The 24,321-nt window shown below is 47.2% G+C and overlaps 2 pseudogenes; both read right to left on the bottom strand.

Annotated features, from left to right (window-relative positions):
* Nucleotides 1–431: 431 nt before the first annotated feature.
* On the bottom strand, nucleotides 432–600 carry LOC138223514 (U2 spliceosomal RNA; annotated as a pseudogene).
* Nucleotides 601–13,090: 12,490 nt separating this feature from the next.
* Nucleotides 13,091–13,259, bottom strand: LOC138223520 (U2 spliceosomal RNA; annotated as a pseudogene).
* Between the last annotated feature and the right edge of the window lie 11,062 nt (nucleotides 13,260–24,321).

The following is a 24,321-nucleotide window of genomic DNA, read 5'->3' as shown; positions in this document are numbered from 1 at the left end:
GATTCCTCTGGAGCGCAGTACAAACGCAGCTGCCGGCCGCCCGGACAACGACCAAAGCCGCGGGGGGCGCTCCAGCCTCCTTAGCTTAGGACCCTCCCACCAGCAGCAGCTGTGCCAAGCGAGCTGCAGGCGAAAGCGGACAGTCAGCACCTGCGGGCAAAGGCAAGAGGCAGCTCTCTCTGCGGAGGGGGACATGCACAGCACCTGCCTTCCTAAAAAAAAGATTATAAATCTAAGTTTTTTGGGGGAAAACGCATGGGAGCTGAAAAGGGGGCCTGCCTGCTTACCGAGAAAGTCAAGACGTGAGAAAGTGCACAGAGGGAGGATGAGAACGGAAAAAAGAGATGAGAGATGAGACTCGAGAAGAAGGAGCTCCAGTCCACCTCGCTTACTTGCTGGCCGGCTACGTCTGTCTTTTCGCCGCTGAGAGAAGGTAGTGCACCGTTCCCGGAGGCGCTGCAATACCGGGCCGATGCGTGGAGAGGACGGAGCAAGCTCCTGATTGAGCTCCCTGTTCCAAAAACGGTTTAATATGTAGTCCTCCTATGGGGGACGTATCAAGATATTAAACTGATAAGAACATTTTTTTTTACAAAATATACTTTATTTCCATACTACATCTTAAAAAAAGGAAACATTCTCACAAATAATAAACATAGCATGCACTAAAAAAACTTTTCGAACAGCGGTGATTGTCCGTTATCAATCTATGCAAGTGGATGACGGGAACGGATTTGTGCAATTAAAGAGTCCTTCCAAGCCCTACCACTTGCTTGTGTCTGTTAGTCCCTGTACAGGGCCCAAAGTCCTTTCCAGGACTTCATCCTCCTTCTGAGGTTCACCAGGATCCTCTCCTCCAGCTCCCTTGCTCCCCGCTCTGTTGTGCCAGATGAGAGTGTTCCTTGCATCCCACAGGCCTCTTTTTGTAAGGGACAGTAGGAGCCGGAGTGGGAACTGTGTCCCCTTGTCCAATCCAGTTGGTGCCAGCCCCAGCAGAATGTACTGGTAACATAGCACCGCTCCCACTCCCAGGAGTTGCATAATGTTGTCCATTCTGCCCCACACCGCTTTGGCGAAGGGCGACTCCAGAACCCATGCTCTTGAGTCTCCTCAACGAAACACGTGTCCCGGGGGCAATGCGGATTCCTGGTGAGCGAGTGTCTGTAGAGGACCTCTCTGGTTGCAAGTCTCTTGTGTATGGCCATCCAGTTGAGGTCCTTCAGTTGGTTGTCCAGTTCTTTCGGCTGAATCCTTTTCCAGACTTGTCTGGGAACCTGCAGCCTTTCGTCAGCAACCAGCTCACCTCTTTGTACAGGGCTCTGTGGTTGGTGCAGAGCTCTGGCTGTCTCGTGGCCTCGTACATCCTGCTCCACTTGACAGCATGGGTGTAGAACTCCAGTTGCCTCTCTGCCTTGGGCCCAGTGTTTGACCACTTGACCAGGTGACTCATTGGGATGGAGAGCTACAGCCTGATAAAATACTGGTACTTGTGGCCGATGGGCTCTTGCAGCGCCCGACAGCGGTTGCAGAAAAAAATGCAGTCGAGTTTCAGGGGGAAATGTGGAACATCTCTACCCCCTTCCTCAACTAGCTGGCACATCCTGTTCCTCGTGATGTACTGGTACCTGCCACCCCAGACGAAGCCGAAGATCATCCCTTGCAGTGCTCGTCTGAGTCTGGCCGGCGGTGGGTACACCACTGCCAGGTAAACCCAAACCTGGCAGGATGTCTTCTTTCAACACCATTACTTTCCCTGTGTAGGACAGCGACCGCGTTTTCCACAGACCCAACTTCGCGTTCACCCTGGCGATCCTCTCGGTCCAGTCGATGGTCTCTTTGTTCTGGCTCTGAAAGGAAATGCCCAGTATTTTGAGGAGCTCCGTGCAGAGCTCGAGACCCTGTGGCACCATCATCCTGGCATTACAGGGCCCGAAGAAGATAAGAACTGATAAGAACAGATTTTTTTTTACAAAAGTTTTATTCAAAACACAGCAAAATCACCACATCGGTCACACCTCACCATACAGTCTCAAGAGGGCAAATAACATTTTCACAATTCAACAATCAATAAATGAAATCACAAATCAAAAAGATTCTTCCATTTTTCCTTTGAGCAAAGTAACCCCACCTCCAAACATCCCTTAGAACCCTCTCTCACACCATCCCCTTAACCCTCTCCACCACCCGTTTCACAGACCACACAACATTCTGCTTGGCTAGCTCTTCTCTTGAATCCCTGTTTTATTAGACTAACAAACAACCAGCCCAAAAAACCCACTGTACAAGGAACATGGGTACACCTAAACCCATATTGAACTACATCAAAGTACAGAACAAAGGAAGAAGACGAATTCCACAAAATATCATGACAAGTCCATACTTCATGAACCAAATGACACTCCCAGAAAGCGTGCTGCACAGTCTCCTCCCCCGAGAACCCCTCCATTGGACAGTTGTTAATCCTAGATAACTTATGCCTATATAACACTTGCCATAAAGGCAATCTGTCATGGACTATTTGCCAGTTCAAGGCCATTAATCCATGGTCCAAACTTTTAGGCTGTACTCGGGCTCACACATCTCAATGGAAGCCCAACACTGCCAGGTTAACCTTTTTAGCCCCCATTACCAAACTATACAGCCGCTTGTGACTTTCGCGAACGTCCCTGTCCTCAAAGGGAAAAAGCTCCCTGCTCATCTCCTGTGCTCTCTCATAATGGACTCAAGCGGTAGCAGCATGTGGCCTAACATTCATCCACCGATACACAGACCTCATACATGCCTCAAACCACAAACACACAAAACTCTTAAACCGTCCCTCAACCCACCACCAAGGACTTTACACAGGCCTGAAAAGAAAGTACAATCTAATTTCAGGGGCAAGTTTGGAACCCCCCTCCCTCCCTAACATCCATGTACATAATATCCTTCTTAATGTATTCATACTTCCCTCCCCACATAAACTCAAAAACCATCCGGGTCAGCAGTCTCCTGAATACACCAAGGCCGGCAGTATGTCAGACTTCAACACAACCACCTTCCCCACAAAGGATAACCACCGTGTCTTCCACAACCCAAATTTGACTCTCACTCGTGCAAAAATCAAATTCCAATTATGCAGCTCATTCCCTTCTCTACAGAAAACAACCCCTGAAATCTTCACCCCATGCTCGGCTACCTGCAGCCCCCCAGGCACTGTCCACACTGTGTGCCACCTGCCACACTCCATCACCACAGACTTCTGCACATTGAGTTTGGACCCTGAAGCCCCTGCAAACTGCTCAAACCTGTATAAAGCCTACCTCACACCACCCTCAGATGTCAAGAACAAGGTGGCATCATCCACATATTGTGAAATTTTGACCACCTCCCCTCCACTCCCTGACAACCACAGCACATGCAGTGCTGGATCTGCCCTCAAGTAGCATGCCAGGGGGTCCACAAACAACACATATAACAGTGGGGATAAAGGGCACCCCTGGATCACCCCAGAAGACTGCAAGAACCATTCCCCCTGTGCCCGTTCACCACCACCCTACTACCTACTGCTGCATACAGAATCTCTAACCAATTTAAAAAAAAACTAAACTAAAACCTAAATGTGCCAAAATCCTAAACCAAAATCCGTGATTAACCTTGTCAAATGCCTTCTCTTGGTTCACATTGACCAGCAAATGAAGCACTCTCTGGGCCTCCACCTATGCCACCACATCCCTAATCAGTGCCAAATTCCCTAATATTGACCTCCCTGGGTCAAGTTTGGTCCAGGTGTACCAAATCTGGCATCATAGTCCTTATCCGTCTCACCAGAACCTTTGCAATTAACTTGTAATCTGTGGTCAACAAGGTGACTGGCCTCCAGTTTTTTAGATCTGTTGCGTCCCCTTTCTTAAATAATAACACTATCAGGCCTTCTCTCATTGTTCTGCTCAACCTGCCATCCCTATATATTTCATTCAGGACAGCAAGGGCCCCAACAGATCCCAGATGGTTGCATAGAACTCCTTAGGGAGCCCATCCACCCTGGGACTTTCCCATCCTTGAAGGATTTAACAGCACCTTCCAATTCTTCCAGCGTGAATGGATGCTCCAGATCGTCCTTCCCGCTACTGGTCAGTCGTTATTCCAAGAAACTCAGGAAAAAGTCCCCCATCCCTCCATCAACCTTCTTTTCCTCAAACAAATCGGGATACAAATCTGTTGCACACCTCACCATCTCTGCACTCTTCTTCACAACAATGGTGTTTCTGGTATGCAGTGCCCAGATCACCGTCCTCCTCTGTCTCACCCTTACCCGCTGTAAGAAAACGGTGCAGCACTTCTCATTTTTCTCAATAAACTCTTGACACCTACGTACCAGTCAAGCTCTTGCTTCAAAGAGAGATCTTAGGCGAGCCCTGCACTCTCTTTGGCATACAAAATCTCAACCCTTCTCATGACCTCCACCACCTCTTTCATATCCCTCTTCATAACACCCTTACAAAAATCCCTAACACCCTAGTCTTCTTTTTTTCCCCCCAATTCTGTTTGTTAAATATCACAGTGGAGACATCAATATTTAAACTTTTACATTTTTTTAAGAGAATAATAATGAATGTAAGAAAAAGAAATGAAGAATGGAGTTAAGGGAAAAAAATTAGAGTGAAAGAGGAAAGAATGAAAAAAGACAAAAAAAAACTAAATAAAAACAAAAAAAGGTACAGTCTCAGCTATATCAGAGTTTACCATTTAAAGGCATAAAGGTTATAGCATAGTTATATAAAATGGCTTAGGAATATATACTGAGCTCCTCTTTTAAATCTAATGCTCTCAAAGGCTTATCCCACAGGTCTTTAAAATGTTCCAGCTCACCTTTTAGGATGAATCTAAACTTTTCCAAAGAGATCAAGTCTCTTATTAGTAATTCCCAGAGAGCTAGAGAGGGAGGCTCGTCACCCACCCACCTGGTCATGATTGCCTTTCTTGCCAGCATCAGGGCAGGCTGGACTACTTCTCTATGGTTCAGCAGCTGAACAGGCAAGACTCCCAAAATGCATGTGAGAGGATGAGGATCTAACTGTATTACACAGATCAAAGATATTCTTTTACATACCTCCCACCAGAACCTCTGAACATATGTACATTCCCATAGACAGTAAAACAGTGTTCCAACGTGGGTTTTACATTTTGGGCAGTTATGTGATGTGCCAGTGCTAAATCTGTGGAGATAAATATGCTCTATGTAACAACCTGTACTGATTTTCTTGGTTACAGACGGAGATTGTTGAAGGCAATGAAAGAATACTTTTCCAAGTGTTATCATCTATACAGCACCTCAGTTCCTGGCTCCAGATTGTCTGTAAAGATTTTTGGGAAGTCTACCTCATGCCTAGAGAAAAAAGTGTAAAACTTGGATAGAAATGTCTTTGAGTTCCCGTTCTTTAGAAATATTTTTTCTAGTGTGTGCGAGCTGCTGAATAAATCAAGACCACCATTCTTGGTACTCACATAATGCCTGATCTGAAGATATTTAAAGAAGTCTCTTGTTGTTATATTATATTGTGCTTGAAGACACTCAAATGATTTAAATCCCCAAGAAGTGAAACTAAAGGTTGCCGCTAGTCACGCAGCTGTGGCAGTCGGCAATAAAGTACGCTCAGTTATAGGGGGTTCAACTATTATACTAAAACAAAAACTGTCTACTACTCGCCAAAATAATTCGTCACAGTCTTAAATTTCGATACAAAACAGTATCATCTATATCTCAACATTAACATTAATAACAGAATCTTAAAAATAGAGAACATTTAAAACGTCAGAAAAAGTTCTAAGCGCAGGCATAATTGCTCAGTTCTCTGCTCGATCAGTTCTACAAACAGAAGCCAAGGCTGCTCGTTTAGCAGCGGACCTCTCACATTCTATTCAGACGTGGAGGATTGCTGTTGAATATTTTTAAGGAAGTTCTCTGCTTCTTTTAAGCTGGAAAGAGTAGTAGATCCCCCCGAGGCATCAAACACTTTAATGATCGCTGGATACAGGAACGAATACCTCGGTCCAGAATCACGCAGCCTCCTTCTCACTTCGGCTGTTTCCGCCCTCTTTTTCTGCACCTCGACCGAGGTCTTGAAAGATGGAGACTCTTTTCTCCACCACAATGATTACTTTCTTGGCCCTGGCCACTTCCATTACCTTCTGCTTATCCCGGTAGTTGTGCAGCCTCAACAGCACGGCCTGGGGTACAGGTGTTCCGCCCTCCCCCGACTTGTGCCGGGGTCCCGTGCGATGGCAACGTTCCAGCTTGATTTTGTCCCCCTTCATTTCCATGCCAAGGGTTTCAGGGATCCATCTCTCAAAAAACCAAACTGGGTTGCTTCCTTCGATGTTTTCTCTTAGGCCGAGGATTCTCACATTTTTCCGCCGGCTTCTATTTTCGAAGTCTTCAAGATGACCACTGCCTTGCGCAGGTCTGTCTCAAGCGCCCGTATCCTGTTGCCCGCCGTTACACTGCCCTCTTCCAGGTCCGAAACTCGCTGTTCCACTTCATCTATTCTTTTAATCACTATGTCCATTTTAGTGGATATAGCAGCAACAGGTTCTCGAATCGTTGCGAGTTTTGAATCTAATATTTTGGCGATGTTTGATGTTACTTTTTCTATGATTAGGTTGGTCTCAACTGTACCATCTCCATCTGAAGTGGATTCACCATCTTGCTAGTCTTCTTTCTGTTGTCTTCGTGTCTTTCTTGACGCTTTTGTTTGGTTTTGGGCAAGAGGGGTTTGTCCGAAATAGTCGGCAAGTGTTATGTTGGTATTTTGTGTTAAAAGACTTTATTTTTATGCCTATTTTGCTAAATTCGGCAAGGAGCTCGACAGATACACGTCCTTCTCCTCCTAGCGCATAGCCACGCCCCCCCCAGTCTTCTTTTTAACGCACTCCCACCAGTCCACCAAAGACGAAAAACACCCCTACAGCCCTAACCATGCCCAAAACTTCTCATTCTGCACAACCATCACATCCATCCTCCACACATCACTCCCAAAACTCAGCACCCCAAGCTCCAACTCACACAGCAACCCATCATGATTGGAAAGCCAAGATGGACTCAGACTTACATCCACCACTTGCACCCCCTGAGGCACAAACCAGTAATCCAATCAACCCCTGGCCCCACAGAAATTCCTCCAGGTATATCCCTGCTGGTCAGGGAAGACATCTATATGCATTTTTCATGCAGAAGTCCCTCACTACCTTCCCCCATAATAGCCCTATAAAGTCTCCCTCCTGCCCCTTATCTAGACACACATTAAAATCCCCTCCCACTAACACAATACGGTTCATATAAAACGTACGAATGAACACCACCCACACTATCTATCCTTCCTATCCCTCAAATGTACCTCCTGCAGAAAAACATCCAAAAAGCACACAGACTTCAGAAACAAAAAAAACCCTGTCCTCTTCAGCCTAACTTGCAACCCTCTCACGTTAGTATAAAATACAGAAAAAAACATGATGGCATCAGTAGTTACCTATACCAGCATTGCTCAAGAACTCTTCTATGTTGGCCGCATCCTGTGGTGGGCCTTCATAACTACTTGTGCTACTCGGGGAGCTAGGAGACCAGGCGAGGCTTTTGCTGACCTCCGTTCCACCCCCCTTACTCTCCTATATCCCCCCAATTCCCACTCCCTGGGGCTGGGGATTCCAAGTTAGCGCCTTCTCTTACACACCCCCTCACCTTCTACTACCTTGGATATTAACCTGGGAGGCGAGAGCGACTCCCCTCCAGCTTTCTCCTTCAAATTCCACTTCCATTTTTTTTTTCCTATCACCAGTTCAAAACCATCTCCCTCCCCTTCTTCCTCTTCTCTTATACTGCCATCTTCACTCATTTCAGCCTCCCACTGACTCCCACTCCCTTCCCCCTCCTCCTCCCTTAACCCCTCCTTTCCACTGACTTTCCCGCACCCCCAGCATCCTGTCTTCTGTCCTCCTCCTCTTCTTCTGCCTCTTCATCAACTGGGAATTGCTCCAAATACCTATTATGAAGAACTATTACCTGTTCTGGTTGTCGGTCCCAACAGTCCTTAAACAGGTGCCCAGCTTCATTACATAAGGAACACCTTGGCCCTTATCACACAGTCCTTTATCTCGTGCTCCTCCCCCCTGCATCTCCGGCAAATCATCTTATTACATTCTGCTGCCAAATGGCCACCACATCTTCGGCACAATCTCGGCTGTCCTGCATAAAATAGAAACACCTGATTGGATCCCTAAAAGTTTGCCGGTGGATGTCTAAAACCACCCCTCGACATGTCATCCATCCGGAATTTGTACTGCCAATGGCCAGTCCAGATTCCCAGACCGTCTTGCACCCTCTGTGCCTCACTCAGGATGTCTACGTACCGATGCAAGAAGGCATATATATTCGTTTCTGGCACAAGAGGCCAGAAAAAGCCGTAAAGATGCATCACTTTGCACACAAAACACCTCCTTCAGATCCAGAACTTGCTTCAATACATGCTGGGAGAAGTCCTCCCTCCCCAACATCAAACCAACATCTCCCAGCCATCTAAACTGGAGAGTGTTCTTCAGTCCAGGCCTGAGGCCGGCTTCCATGTCCAGCAAAAAACAAAAAAAAGAAAACCCTAAAGATAGCAAGAAACTCACCTGGCACTCTGAACAAGCGCCCGTCCTTCTCCGGGAGTCCTTGGAAGTGTCCAAACCCAAAAAGAAGAAAAGAATAATCCAAGCAGAAGAAGCAAATCCAACACAAGAAAATCTTAAAAAACACGTACTTCCTCCAGGCTCCGGTCGCATCTGATCTTGGCCAAAAGGCCGAGAAGCAATGCCCCTAAAGGCATCGACCGAGTTGGCCTTTTGTGACAGGCTGACTGCCCTGGAGCCGGGAACTTGCGCAGCTGCCGGCCTCCCTGCAGCCAGAGGCCTGCCACCTGGACTCCGCTCCCCCTCTCTCCTGCTCGGCTGCCTGCCTGCATGCCAGTCCCGGGTGGGGTCCCTGCTCTTTGATCTTCTGTCAACGGCCCAACAAAGACCACAGCCACGGGGGGTGCCAGCCTCCTGCTCTAACAGCCAGTCTCCCCCACACACAGAGCCAGTTCAGATCTTTCAGTAGATTATCTAACTTTGCCGGTTGAATTTGAAGCCACACCTCCTTTGTTACTCCAGGGACAGCATTGCTGCTCTCCTTCCTTACTAGCTTGTACATCTGCCTCTGCCTCAGTGTAGTCAGCCCTTCCTTCACTGCCTGATGAGATTTTAGCCAGTGTACTGCCTATAATGCCATGGCAATTGTTCCGCTTTAGGAGTTATGTTTGTCCATGTCACCAGATGTCTCATTACTGGTGCAAACCAAAGATGCTCAAAGGAGCTGCAGTTATGTGATGGGTTCTCATGCAATTATGTACATACTGTACACTGGAAATAAAGATACAGTCCAGTTTTAAAGGGATGTATGGCACTTCCTTTCCTCCATCCTCTAACAGTCGGTACATGTCTCTTCGCTTAATATACTCATATTTTCGCCCCCACATAAAAGTGAAGACTGTCTTGACTACGTCTCTCTGGAGGCGAGCTGGCATAGGATACACCACTGCTAGGTGGAAAAGCAATGGGATGACATCTTTCTTTAGTACCAGAACTTTCCCTATGAAGGACAGCGATCTTGTTTGCCATCTCCCCAATTTCTCTTTCACCTTTCTCAGACGTTCCTCCCAGTTTAATTTTACCATACTTTCCTTATGAAACTGTACTCCTAGCACCCTCACTGGGGTTTGTCATAACTGTTAATCCACATATCGCCTCCGTTCTATCTCTCCATGTCCTATAATATTGAATTGTACTTCTGCTTTTATTCGACATAGAACCCGTGCCCTTTGCAAATCCCTTCTCTATGCTTAGTGCCCTTTGCATACTTCATTCTGTACTATGGAACAGGGTGATGTCGTCCACATAAGCCCCTACTTTGACTTCATGTCCTCCACTTCCAGGGACCAGAACCCCACGCACGCCTGGGTCTTTCCGGATTCGCTCTAAAATGGGTTCGGTATACACGATGTACAACAAAGGGGATAGCGAACAACCTTGACGCACTCCACATTTAACCAGTATTCCTCCGCCTAACCTGCCATTAACACACACCCTAGTTTCCACCTTCCTATAGAATGTTTGTAACCAAGTGACAAATTTCTCACTTACCCCCATTCTTCTCAGTGTCTCCCATAGGACAGCGTGGTTCACCCTGTCAAAGGTTTGTTTTGGTCCAAGTTCACCAACATTAATGGCAGTTTTCTATCTTCAACCGATTCCAGCGTGTCTCTGATCAGATGCAAATTCCAACTTATTTTCCTACCTGCAACTCCGCAACTCTGGTTTCCCTGCACTAGAAACACCATTACCTTCTTCAGTCTTCGTCCCAGTATCTTTAATCTACACATAACAGTTGTAACGGCCTCCAATTATCTAGGCTAGTCTTGTCCCCTTTCTTTTATAAATCAGAGCCAATATCCTAGTTCTCATAGTTGGCCCCATCAGACCCTGTTCCAAAATTTCAGTAAATACCTCTGAGCCTTCTCTTACACACCCCCTCACCTTCTACTACCTTACACGAAGAACTATTATCTGTTCCAGTTGTCGGTCCCAACAGTCCTTAAACAGGTGCCCAGCTTCATTACATAAGGAACACCTTGGCCCTTATCACACAATCAAAATCAAATCAAAGTTTATTTATCAAAAGCACAACAATATGGCGTGCAGCAGTACTTGCTGGCAATGAAATGTCTTTTTATGCTAGCTCACAAAAATTACAAGAATCACAAAAATCACAAAAATTCACGTTACATTTTTTAAATTGAATAAAACTCAATGTGAGTAGAGCTGTTATGTGTCCATGGTGTATGCAATATAAACATGTAGTGCAGTTATGCTGAATATAGTGAGAATTGTGTGTCCATGTAACCATTACAGGTGATTTGCTAAGGAGCTACAGGTTGGCTATTTAGCAGTCTTATTGCCTGGAGGTAGAAGCTGTTCTGTAGTCTGTTGGACTTGGACCGAATGCTTTGGTACCATTTATCGAATGGTAGGAGGGAAAACAGTTTGTGACTGGGATGACTGGGGTCCTTCAGAATGGACCTGGCCTTCTTCAGACATCTAGCTGAGTAGATCTCCTGGATGCTTGGTAGCTCACAGCTGGTGATAAGCTGAGCTGACTTCACCACCCTCTGCAATACTTTGCGATCTCGGGCAGAGCAGTTCCCATACCAGGCAGTGATGCAACCAGTCAGGATGCTCTCAATAGTGCACCTGTAGAAGTTGGCCTGGACATGTGATGGCATGCCGAACTTCTTTAGCCTGCGGAGAAAGAACAGGCGCTGCCGTGCTGTCTTGACCACTGTGTTGGTGTGGTGGGTCCAGGTTAAATCCTCTGAGATGTTAACTCCCAGGAACTTAAACCTGCTGACCCTCTCCACTGCAGTCCCATTGATGTAAATAGGTGTGTGGTCTCCTCCCTGATGTTTCCTATAGTCCTCAATCATCTCCTTAGTCTTACTGATGTTCAGAGAGAGGTTGTTCTCCTGGCACCATACTGCCAGGGTTTCAACATCCTCCCTGTTTGCAGACTCCTCACCATCTGTGATCCCTTATCCCTTATCCCAGTCCCTTATCTCGTGCTCCTCCCCCCTGCATCTCCGGCAAATCATCTTATTACATTCTGCCGCCAAATGGCCACCACATCTTCAGCACAATCTCAGCTGTCCTGCATAAAATAGAATCCCCTGATTAGATCCCAAAAAGTTTGCCGGTGGATGTCTAAAACCATCCCTCGACATGTCATCAGGCCAGAATCTGTACTGCCCAGACTGTCTTGCACCTTCTGTGCCTCACTCAGGATGTCTACGTACCAATGCAAGAAGGCATATATATCCGTTTCTGGCACAAAAGGATTATACATGTGCACAGTCAGAACTCTGTCCTCCTGTGCCCAGAGTCCCATTACTTCAAAATTTCCCAGCTGTCCTGCATCCTTCTTTTCCCGAAGTGCGTTCCAACACTTGTTCGATAAATCAAAAGCCACATTAAAAAAGCTGTAAAGATGCATAACTTTGCACACAAAACACCTCCTTCAGATCCAGAACTTGCTTCAATACATGCTGGGAGAAGTCCTCCCTCCCCGACATCAAACCAACATCTCCCTGCCATCTAAACTGGAGAGTGTTCTTCAGTCCAGGCCCTGAGGCCGGCTTCCATGTCCAGCAAAAACAAAAAAAAGAAAACCCCAAAGATAGCAAGAAACTCACCTGGCACTCTGAACAAGTGTCCGTTCTTCTCCAGGAGTCCTTCGAAGCGTCCAAACATTGGAAGCGTCCAGAAAAAGAAAATCTTAAAAAAACACTGACTTCCTCCAGGCTCCGGTCGCATCCGATCTTGGCCAAAAGGCCGAGAAGCAATGCCCCTAAAGGCGCCGACCGACGCGCGGGTGTTCCCCTGGCACACAGTGGCGCAGGCTGACTGCCCTGGAGCCCGGAACTCATGCAGCTGCTGGCCTCCCTGCAGCCAGAGGCCTGCCACCTGGACTCCGCTCCCCCTCTCTCCTGCCTGCCTGCCTTCCTGCCAGTCCCGGGCGGGGTCCCTGCTCTTTGATCTTCTGTCAACGGCCCAACAAAGACCGCAGCCACGGGCGGTGCCAGCCTCCTTAGCTTAGGCCCCTCCCACCAGCAGCTGCTGTGCCGAGCGAGCTGCAAGGGAAAGCGGACCGTCAGCACCTGTGGGAGGGAGGAGGAAGGAGCAGCTCTCTCTTGGGAGAGACACACACACACACCTTCCTGCCTGCCTGCCTCCCTCCCTAAAAAAAAGAAAAAGGTGTATATATCCAAGTTTTTCGGAGGGAAAATGCACGGGAGCTGAAAAGGGGGCCTGCCTGCTTGCCGAGAAAGTCGAGACACGAGGAAGTGCACAGAGGGAGGACGGGAATGGAGACAGAGACAGGGAGAGAGAGACACGGACGGATGAAAGACGAGACTGGAGAAGAAGGAGCTCCAGTCCACCTCGCTCGCTAGCTAGCTACGTCTGTCTTTTCACTGCTGAGAGAAGGTAGTGCACCATTCCCGGAGCCGCTGCAATACTGGGCCGATGCGTGGAGAGGACGGAGCAAGCTCCTGATCCAGCTCCCTGTTCCAAAAATACTTTTAATATGTGGTCCGTATCAGAAATTAAACTGATAAGAAAAGATTTTTTCAATTTTATTGAAGGACAGCGATCTTGTTTGCCATCTCCCCAATTTCTCTCTCACCTTTCTCAGACGTTCCTCCCAGTTTAATTTTACCATACTGTTGTAACAGAAGAAATAAGGTTCTTGATCCCGAGATGAAGTAAAACAGATGAGTTTATTGCATGCAAGGAACAATAAAGCCGAAGTCTTGTTTCCCGCAAGAAACAACAAAACCGAAGTATTGTTCCCCGTACTGTTACAAACTTTTGGGTTATATACAGTTTTCTTCTCCGTTTCTGACGTCACTCGGTCTGATGGTAAAGAGGATGGTTCATGGTATTTGGCCAGTTTATGATGTTCTGGGCAAATGGTCAGTTTAACATTACACCCAGGGGGGTTCCTAGCTGGCATCTGCAATCCTTATCAGTTAACCCCCTTTCCTGCCATAAACCCCTGCTTGTGACTTGGAAGTCTAAACCCCCTACAGAAAAGATTAAATTCAAACCCCCGTCTTCACATCTTTCTTCATTCCCCCCTTATAAAATATGGCATACGTCAGTGTAGCCTATTTTTATGCATACAATGTCAGGGCAGATCTTTCCTTTCTTGGCGAACAATGCCATGACATTGTACGTTCCACGGTTATAGCAAGATGTGATACATGTTTTTGTGCACGTGATGATTACAATTATACATATAAACAATACTATTCCTACAAATAAACACTGTAAAAAAGTTCCGCCCCAGGCCCCAAACACAGACTTTACCCAAGATCCAATTCCCCAATTTTCAGTATAATAGTCCTGATATTTCTGTCCCTCATTGTAAATGTGTTGGGCCAGATCTGAGATGTGCTCAGAATTATCAGGGATATATGTGCAGCATTCAGTGCCAATTACTGCACAAGTTCCTCCTTGGGCCGCCAGTACATAATCTAAAGCTAGTCGGTTCTGCATGGCCACTGTTCTGAGGGCTACCATCTCATCATTAACAGCCTTCAGACTAGATGAGGTAGAATTTGCTAATTCTTCTAAAGTCGAGGCCATTTGAATTAACTCTCGACTCAGAAAGTTCATGCCGGCTTGTGGAAATATTATACCTAAATAATATTCCCAATCAGCCAATTTTCTTTGTGGTCTGTGGTTAGGTCCGAAGGGGCTGTGGATTTGAACACGGATATGAGGAACCACATATCCTAAATAACATGAGCCAGACCACTGGGCTGGCAACCATGGGTAGGCTCGTTTTCCACAAATGAAAGATGTTCCGTTTCGCGCTCCCCATGCCTCTGAAAATAAGAAACTTATACCGAATTGTGGGGTGTGCCGATCCCATCCTGGAATTTGGAAGGTAGAGGTGGATATATTTGCAGCGATGGTAAGGTTGCAACGACTCCATCCAACCAAGTGCAGACCATTAGTGTGCTGAAAACATATGTTTCCCTCACGTTCCTTATTTAGAGTCAGGTATGGTGGTGTATGGCTTCTGTTATATTTAGGAGTGAAGAGCCTGTGAAACTCGTGGGCTCTAAGCCTCGCTCCTGTAGATATTGTAATGTTGTGCAGGTTAAAGTCGTGTTATGGCAACCCCCATAGTTTGTCATATTAAAATCTCCTAAATTATCCCTCCAAATGATCATGCCTATGACTTCCTCGAGACGCCAAGGAATGGCCCCCATAGGAAGTCCTCCCTGTACATATTTGGGTAATGCGGCACACACCCAGCAGGCACTTTGGTTGGTTTTCTTAGCTGTCAGATAGGAGAGGCCTAAAAAGGAATTAATTCCATGTTCTCCTTTGTGGGAGAGATGATCATTAATCCCTGCGGAACATAGTTCTACAGCAACAATTATCATTATTGACAGAAATGATTTTATTCTGGGTCCGGGGATGAGGCTCGTCGGCAGTGTGACGCGTGGATCCAGCGATCTTTTCCTTCCACTCGAACCGCAGACTCGGTTGTCAACAGGATCTGGTAGGGTCCGTCCCACCTGGGCTGGAGAACCTGTGAAGGAAATTTCCTGATCCACACCCACTCTCCTGGGATGAGGTCGTGCCCTCCTTCAGGTGGTGGTCCCCACGCCTCCAGGACCTGCTCACGGGCTCCTTGGGTGGCCTCTGTCAGCAACTTGCAATACTGTAACAGAGAATCAGTTAGTATACTCAAGCCTACTCTGTCATGTCCTGGAGAGTCACTCAGTCTCATGGGACGCCCCGTGATCACCTCAAACGGGCTCAGCCCCACTATTCGATTTGTCCCAGCCCGGATGCTGCACAGTACGGTGGGCAATGCATCCACCCAGGGGATCTCTCCCAGGTGGTACTTTGTCAATTTAGCCTTCAAAGTCCGGTTCACCCGTTCCACCATGCCGGAGGACTGCGGGTGATGAGGGCAATGCAAGTCCCATTTGATCCCTAGTAGGTCTGCCACCACCTGACACACTTTTCCAGTAAAATGTGTGCCCTGGTCTGAGTCTATGCGACATGGGAGTCCCCATCGGGGAATTACTTCTGTCACGAGATATTTGGCAGTTGTCTGCGCAGTCTCTCGTTTGACAGGGACAGCCTCCAACCATCTAGAAAACTGGTCCACCATCACTAGGAGGCCTGTTTTCCCTTTACAGGGTGGCAGTGAATAATAGTCTATTTGCCAGTGTCTAAAGGGCCCCTCGGGTGCAGGACGTCGAAGATTAGGAGCCCGAACCGGCGGTGCTCCAGAGGCTTTTTGGCACTCTCCACAGCGTTGTACCACATCAGCTGCGAAGGGTGTGAAGCCTGTGCCCACCCAGCTCTGAGCAAAGCGTCGAGTCATTTGGCTAACACCTGGGTGCCCTGTGGAGTGTATTTGCTGTGCCAGGTAGGGCATTAGTTGCTTGGGACAGGCGGGTCTGCCTGTACGCTGACACCTCCAGGTCCCATCCTTCTGCAGCCCCACATTGCGTTCCATCCAGGTCCATTTCTCAATCCTTGGAGCCTGGGCCTGGAGCTCGCTGAGCTGTTCCGTCCGGAGTGCCTGTATGTTCACTGTGCAAACTGAAATAATCTGAAGAGGTTTTTCTATAGCCCACTTCTCCCATTGCCCCAGGGCAGCTTGACGTGCTGTCCAGTCTGCTAGCTTATTGCCCCTGGCCTCGGGAGTGTCCTCTCTGCTGTGGCCCTTACATTTGACTACAGCTACCTGCTTTGGGAGTTGGAGAGCCGCAAGCAGCTCAGACACCAGATCTGCATTCTTTACCGGAGTGCCAGCAGAGGTTAAAAAATCCCTATTACTCCATAACCTTCCAAAATCATGGCATACTCCAAATGCGTATCGTGAGTCCGTGTATATTGTGGTGGTCTTGCCTTTTGCTAATTTACAGGCTTCCACCAAAGCTTTCAGTTCAGCTCGCTGTGCTGACGTGGGTACCTCAAATCTTCCCCCACATTGGATATCATGTTCTGTAGTCACAGCCCAACCCGCTTTCCTCTCCCCACTAGAATTTATGAATGAAGTTCCATCAGTGAAAAGGATGAGGTCTTCATTCCTTAGTGGTTGCTCGGCTATTTTGATGCCCTCATCTTCTCCCATTGCCAAACATCACAGCTGTGTTCTAACATGTAGGCTTCTGATGGGTCAGGTAACAATGTGGCTGGATTTAGAGCTCCTTCACGTTCAATCGTAATATTTGGAGCCTCTAACAAGACCTGCCACTTGCTCCATCGTATCGCATTAACCTGACTGACCCGATTCAGGGACATGAGGGTGTGTACCGCATGTGGGCATCGAACAATCAGTTGTTGATCTAGCACTATGTTATTGACTGCCTGTACTGCTAGACAGACGGCCTGAACGGCTCGTAGACATGGTCCCCAGCCCCTGGCTACCTCGTCCAAGGATCCAGAGTAATACCCTACCGGGCGGTACCTACCCCCATGTTCCTGTGTTAGTACAGCTGTCCAAAATCCATTCTTTTCACTTACGTAGAGGTAGAATGGTTGATCTGTCTGAGGAAACCCCAATGCAGGAGCCTGTAACAGAGCTTGTTTTAAATCATTAAAAGCATGTTCAGCTTCAGGACTCCAAGCAATAGGATCAAGGGACCTCCCTCCCCCCTTTAATAGGTCTGTAAGTGGTTTGGCCCTTTCAGAAAAAGCATCAACCCAATTTCTATTGAAATTGCACAGACCCAGAAATGATCGGAGCTCTCTCACCGTATTGGGACTAGGGTGTGTTCGGATTGCCTGGGCCCGATCTTCTGTCAATTCCCTTTTTCCCTGACTAATCTTTTGTCCCAAGTAAATTACGGTGTCTAGGCATAACTGTGCTTTGCTATAACTAGCCTTGTGTCCTTTTTTAACCAAATGGTTGAGAATAATTTGGAGGTCCTTCTTGTGGGTTTCCTCGTCAGGAGACGCGATTAAAATATCATCCACATATTGGATAACGACGGAGGACACTTGAGGCAGCTCCCGGAGATGCCTCCGAAGTGCCATGTGATACACGGTGGGGCTGTTATGAAACCCCTGTGGTAACCTGGTCCAAGTATATTGTTCTCCATCTACAACAAAGGCGAACCAATCTTGTACCTCTGGGTGTAGAGGAACAGACCAGAACCCATTAGCCATGTCAATTACTGAAAACACCTGGTGCTCAGGGGTCAGTAGTTGAAAAATAGCAGAGGGGTCTGCTACTAAGGGGGTGAGACATTTGATGTGTTGATTAGCTTTTGAGTAATCAACTGTGAATCGCCATGCTCCGCTGGCTTTCTTTACGGGCCATATTGGACTGTTGCTTGTACTATGTGTTTTTCGTACAATGCCTTGAGTCAATAGTTTTTGTATTACTGGTCGAACCCCTTCCTCCGCCTCTTTGTTGATTTTATATGGCTTTGTGTATGGCGGGGATTTCCCAGTAAATGTGGCGGGTTCCATATCCAGAAGCCCGCATTCGTCCTTATTCATAGTCCAAATTGGATGCCCTTTTAGTTCGTCTTTTTGGAGGGACCAGATGTTTACCTCCACCCTCTCCTCATGTACGGTTAATGTAACCCCTTGTAGGTATTTCAGAGCATCCCATCCCAACAGATCTGGGGTAGATCCTACCCACATGACAGCATTAAATGTTACCTCCCCATCTCCTAGTCTAATCTTGAATTCTTGAGTTTCTCTGAGTGTTATTCTATTACCCCCTACACCAGTGGCCTCCAGCTCCTTCCCTGTGAACATGACACCACACCGTTTGGCTGACTGTTCAGATAAACACGATAATTGAGCCCCAGTGTCCCATAAAAGTGACATTTGAATCCCATTAATCGTGCATTGTAATTTGAGCTCTTTTTCACTCAGTTCCTGAGATAGGCGTAGGGAGGCCACTAGGGGGAGTCCTAGTTTAAAAGCTCCCTGATAGCGCGTATGTCTGCTTCGCTCAGATCCTGTAATTGTGACAACAGGTTTTTTTGCCCCTCTCGATTCGAGGGATTGAAAGGGGGATCTCGGTATCTTCCAAACCTGCCCTCACTGGCTAATCGCTTTTTGCAATTCTTTTGCCAATGTCCGAAATTTTTACAATAATGGCACCGAGTTGTAATTTCGCTTTTTGGATTTAGTCGGGTGTCAGGGCCAGCTCCACCCTTCAGTATGGGGGGTGTCCACCCTGTTTGTATTGCCCGCACCTTAGCATACATATTTCTCTCGATTTGCCGTGCCATTTTAACTATTTCCTCAAATTGTTTAGTCGTATCTTGCCCTATTTCGGGCTCTTTTAACTGAAGGGCTTTGGCTATATCAGGCTTAAGACCGCCCAAATAAATTTGTTTAATCACAGCAGAGGCTTCACTATTCACATCATCTTCGTACCTTAGTCCTGAGCATTCCAGCCAGAGTGTGACGAAGCGGTCAGTGAAGTCAGCCACATCCTCGCTTTCTTTCTGCTGACATGCAGATATCTTTTTCCAATCTGTCTTTGGTGGATAATTTTGTTTAAGCCATCGCCAAACCCATTCCCATCGCCCTCCCCTGCCGTTATCCTCACACAATTGTTTAAGTTCTCCGACACGCTTTTCCCCTGTCCTTCTGAGGATCATAGCGGCAGTCAGGGGGGAGATACCATAGGTATCTTTTAATTCCTGAAGCGCACTCCAGGTTCGCTGCATCCCTAATTTTGGGTGCGGTACTTCTCTAGCCCACCGGTCAATATCCTCCGGTTTTGGATTTGATCGTATTGGGGGTTCAGGGAAGGTAGGTGCGAGAATGGACCCCCTCGGCGGGGTGCGAGACGGAGTTACAGTGGCGCTGTCATCAACGGCACCAGCCCCTGATACATCAAGTCCTTTCCCACTTCGAGTGAGAGTACAGACCTGCGGGCGCCCTCCCTCTAACAGGGGAGACCCTGATCCGTCTTTATCATACTCATACCAAGTGTTATCCCAATCAGACCCCCCTTCTCCATATGGCCACTGAGGGAATTGATCCCAATTATTTTCATTTCCTGCCTGTTTGTTCCCCTGTGGGAGAGCAGGATATAACTTAGTCGCCGGCTGCAGCACATTAACCAGTGCAGCGTGACCAGGAGTTAATTCCTTCTTTAGTTTCTCATTCTCCTGTACTGCCTCTTCTAGCTTTTTTTCCCTATACTCTTTCGTAGCGAGTAAAGTATATTTTCTTCCGGGTTTTTATTTTCCCCGTAAACACACTTTTAAGTCACATCCCAATTTCTTTGTTTTTCGTCATGCATCTGCCACCACTGGTGCTGGCCGATCACCAGGGCTGCAGCTAAATCTTTGTTTTTGTTCCAATGTTCATACGCTTTTTTACAGGCATCTTCGCCCCAAACTCCTTCTGACAGACTCAGCTTCTTCCTATATTTCTCTTCCCTTTCAGTTAATTTACACTTTTCCGATATGTAATCAGATACTTCCACCACTTTCTCAAACACCCAATTAGCACACATGTTTGGTTTCTTTAGGATTTACTTTTGTCGTGTGTGAGGTAACAGCTCATTCAGTAGGGGGATGCTTTCACTTGAAAAACCTGTGCATTCCTGCACTCATTCAGCTAAGGGCGTCTGTTACCTCCAGATCTAAATGCCTCTCCGAGACTTTAGAGAGGACTTACACCGCACTGTTCACAGGTAAGAAACGAGACCTCGAAAACCCCCTTTCTTGATCAGTAATTCACCATCCCCAGAACGCCAGCATCGCTGCTTTTGCCCCGGGGTGGACTTACGCACTGAGCTCAATCAGGGCAATTCTCGGGTCTCAACGTCCCCCAAATCCTGCTACTTAATGCTTTGCTCTTTTATTATGAGGTGTGTTTATGTTAGTGTCGTGCGTGTGTATATGAATTTCACAAACAAGGAAAACACCAAAAACATACATACATACATCTCTTCTACTCCTGTTTCCTTTAAACCAAAAAAAAAAACCACGCCACGCCAGAAACCACGCCACTCCAATCTGTGCACGATCAAGGCGTAGCTAATCTCAGGACCCCGGGCGTAATTAAAGCCCACACCAATCCTGGATTATACGTGCATTTAATGCACCACTCAGCTCCAGAACCCCGGGTGCAATTAAGGCCCACACCGATCCCGAGCCACAGAACTCCGGGTGCAATTAAGACCCACACCAGTTCTGACCTTCAGAACTCCGGGTGCAATTAAGACCCACACCAGTCCTGAACTACGTGCATTTAATGCACCACTTGCTCTAGAACCCCGGGCGCAATTAAGGCCCACACCGATCCTGAGCCTCAGAACTCCGGGTGCAATTAAGACCCAAACCAGTTCTGACCTTCAGAACTCCGGGTGCAATTAAGACCCACACCAGTCCTGAACTTCACGGTAAGGGTCCAAAACCCGTTCAAAACTCCACGCGCAATTAAGGCATACACCAGATTCGAACGCCTGTACACAATACCGCGGAACCCCTGCCAGACCAAATTCTGGGCTTACAGCAAACAACCCATTACATACACCGGTGCCTTCCCCGGGCCAGAGGAATTCAGAAACTCACGTTTACTCCGTCATCTCGGGCGATTCTCTCAGGGAGCAGAGATTTCCCAATCGGTCAGAGAGAGTCGGGACTTTTAAATAAAAGAGGAGTCCTTACCTCTTAGTTATGTGCGCGCTGACCGTCTCTCCTGCCGATGGGAAGTTCTGCGCCTTCTGGAGCATCCGCCGACTACGCCAAATTTGTTGTAACAGAAGAAATAAGGTTCTTGATCCCGAGATGAAGTAAAACAGATGAGTTTATTGCATGCAAGGAACAATAAAGCCGAAGTATTGTTCCCCGTACTGTTACAAACTTTTGGGTTATATACAGTTTTCTTCTCCGTTTCTGACGTCACTCGGTCTGATGGTAAAGAGGATGGTTCATGGTATTTGGCCAGTTTATGATGTTCTGGGCAAATGGTCAGTTTAACATTACACCCAGGGGGGTTCCTAGCTGGCATCTGCAATCCTTATCAGTTAACCCCCTTTCCTGCCATAAACCCCTGCTTGTGACTTGGAAGTCTAAACCCCCTACAGAAAAGATTAAATTCAAACCCCCGTCTTCACATCTTTCTTCAATACTTTCCTTATGAAACTGTACTCCTAGCACCCTCACTGGGGTCGTCATAACTGTTAATCCACCTATCGCCTCCGTTCTATCTCTCCATGTCCTGTAATATAGGATTGTACTTTTGCTTTTATTCGACATAGAACCCGTGCCCTTTGCAAATCCCTTCTCTATGCTTAGTGCCCTTTGCAGACTTCCTTCTGTACTAAGGAACAGGGTGATGTCGTCCACATAGGCCCCTACTTTGACTTCATGTCCTCCACTTCCAGGGACCAGAACCCCACGCACGCCTGGGTCTTTCCGGATTCGCTCTAAAATGGGTTCGGCATACACGATGTACAACAAAGGGGATAGCGAACAACCTTGACGCACTCCACATTTAACCAGTATTCCTCCGCCTAACCTGCCATTAACACACACCCTAGTCTCCACCTTCCTATACAATGTTTGTAACCAAGTGACGAATTTCTCACTTACCCCCATTCTTCTCAGTGTCTCCCATATGACAGCGTGGTTCACCCTGTCAAAGGTTTTGTTTTGGTCCAAGTTCACCAACATTAATGGCAGTTTTCTATCTTCAACCCATTCCAGCGTGTCTCTGATCAGCTGCAAATTCCAACTTATTTTCCTACCTGCAACTCTGCAACTCTGGTTTCCCTGCACTAGAAACACCAATACCTTCTTCAGTCTTCGTCCCAGTATCCTTGCCAGTATCTTGTAATGTTCACATAACAGTTGTAACGGCCTCCAATTATCTAGGCTAGTCTTGTCCCCTTTCTTTTATAAATCAGAGCCAATATCCTAGTTCTCATAGTTGGCCCCATCACACCCTGTTCCAAAATTTCAGTAAAAAGCTCTGACAGCATTGGCTCCAACCTTTCCCAAAACATCACATAAACCTCGGTTGGTAACCCATCCACCCCAGGGACTGTGCCCTTCCGCAACCCTTCCAGTGCCTCCTTCATTTCTACAGTTGTTATTGGGCCGTCCTCCCATTCCTTCCTCCCCATCTAACTTCACACTCACACCAGTCATCAACCTGTCGCGCATGCCAATATCCACCTTTATTCCTGCTAACAGTTCAGTGTAGTTTTCAGTAGCACAGTCCAACATTCCTGCTTCATCCTCGACTAATATCCCTCCCTTCTTCAGAAGACCATTACAGTGGTCTCCTGCTGCGCTCTCACCGAGCCAAAGAACTGGGGTGAGCATTGTTCCTCTCCTTCCATTCGTGTACCTCTCAGCCTGAAAAGATAGTCCTTAGCCCACTGGAGCCATTTTGTTCTGAGAGTTGTCCTGACTTTGGATTACTTTCTGCCCCGCACGTTTGGTCCCGGCCGATCACATAAGCTAGTACTCCTTTCAGGCAGTTCACCAACACCTTGGGGATAAGCTTGCAATCCACACAGAGCAATTACAACGACCTCCAGTTCTTTAGGTCCATTGCTGACCCAGCAGCGTGAGGATGCCTTCCCTCATCGAGTCGCTCATGATCTTTCTATGGAAGACTTCTTCCGTAACCTGCATCAAAAGGGCCCCTACAACATCCCAGAATGTGCGGTAGAATTCAGCGGGTAGCCCGTCTCTACCTGGAACTTTACCTAGCTTCATGCTTAGTAAAGCATCACCAAGTTCTTTCAGGCTGATTGGTACCTCCAGGTGCTCCTGGGCCTTTTTGGGTATCTGTGCCACGATGTTATCTAATAACATTGTCACCATGAGTTCATCTACTGGCTTTTGGGTAAAGAGAAGCTTATAATAGTTCCTCACTGCTTCCAACATCTTATCGCTACCAGGTACTATCCTCCCCAATTGGGTCTGGATGCCTGCCATCACTCTCTGCCTTTACCTCTGCCGTATTTGGCAGAAGAAGAAGCTGGAGCATGTTTCATGTGCTTGTAAGTACTCCACATGAGCTCTAAGAGGTACTTTTTTGCTTTTTGTTCATAATAACCTCGTAGTTTAGCTTTTGCCATTGAAATAGCCTCCAAACACACCACCGTGCCCTTATTACACTGAGAATGTAAGCTATTCAGTTCTTCCTGCAGCTTCCTACCCTTCTGCCATTCTCGCTTGAGTCTTACTAAGAAGTAAGCTCTCGACTCCCCCCTAATCTTCTTCTTCAACTGCTCTCCCCAGTCAATCAGGGAGATACCCTGCTTTCTCTCCTTCCACCACTTACACAGTTTAGATCTCATTAGACTGACATACTCTGCTTCCTTCAGAGTCTCCGTGTTCAGTTTCAACACCCCACATCCAAACTGATTGTTTAAATGTGGAAAGTGAATCTCCACCTGGGCATGGTCTGAAAACCCAACTGGCTCCACCACCACCTTCTCAACAAGTGCCCCTTGTGAAGCAAAAACATAGTCAAGGCGTTTTGCAGTGCCCTGAGCACTCCTCCACGTGGGCCCAACTTTCCCCTTTGCTGCCCAAAAGGCACAGTCAAAAAGGCCAAACTGAGATAAATGGAGGTTAAGTTGACTCGCCCTTCTTGTCCTGGAGATCGACATTAAAATCCCCTCCTATAACAATCCACTTGTTAGTCAGGCAGACGGGGTCTTTAAAGGAGTCT

Source organism: Lepisosteus oculatus, chromosome 16 (genome assembly GCF_040954835.1).
Source record: "Lepisosteus oculatus isolate fLepOcu1 chromosome 16, fLepOcu1.hap2, whole genome shotgun sequence".
Taxonomy (NCBI): domain Eukaryota; kingdom Metazoa; phylum Chordata; class Actinopteri; order Semionotiformes; family Lepisosteidae; genus Lepisosteus; species Lepisosteus oculatus.
Note: the sequence above shows the minus strand (reverse complement) of the source record. Positions and strands in the feature narration are given on the sequence as shown.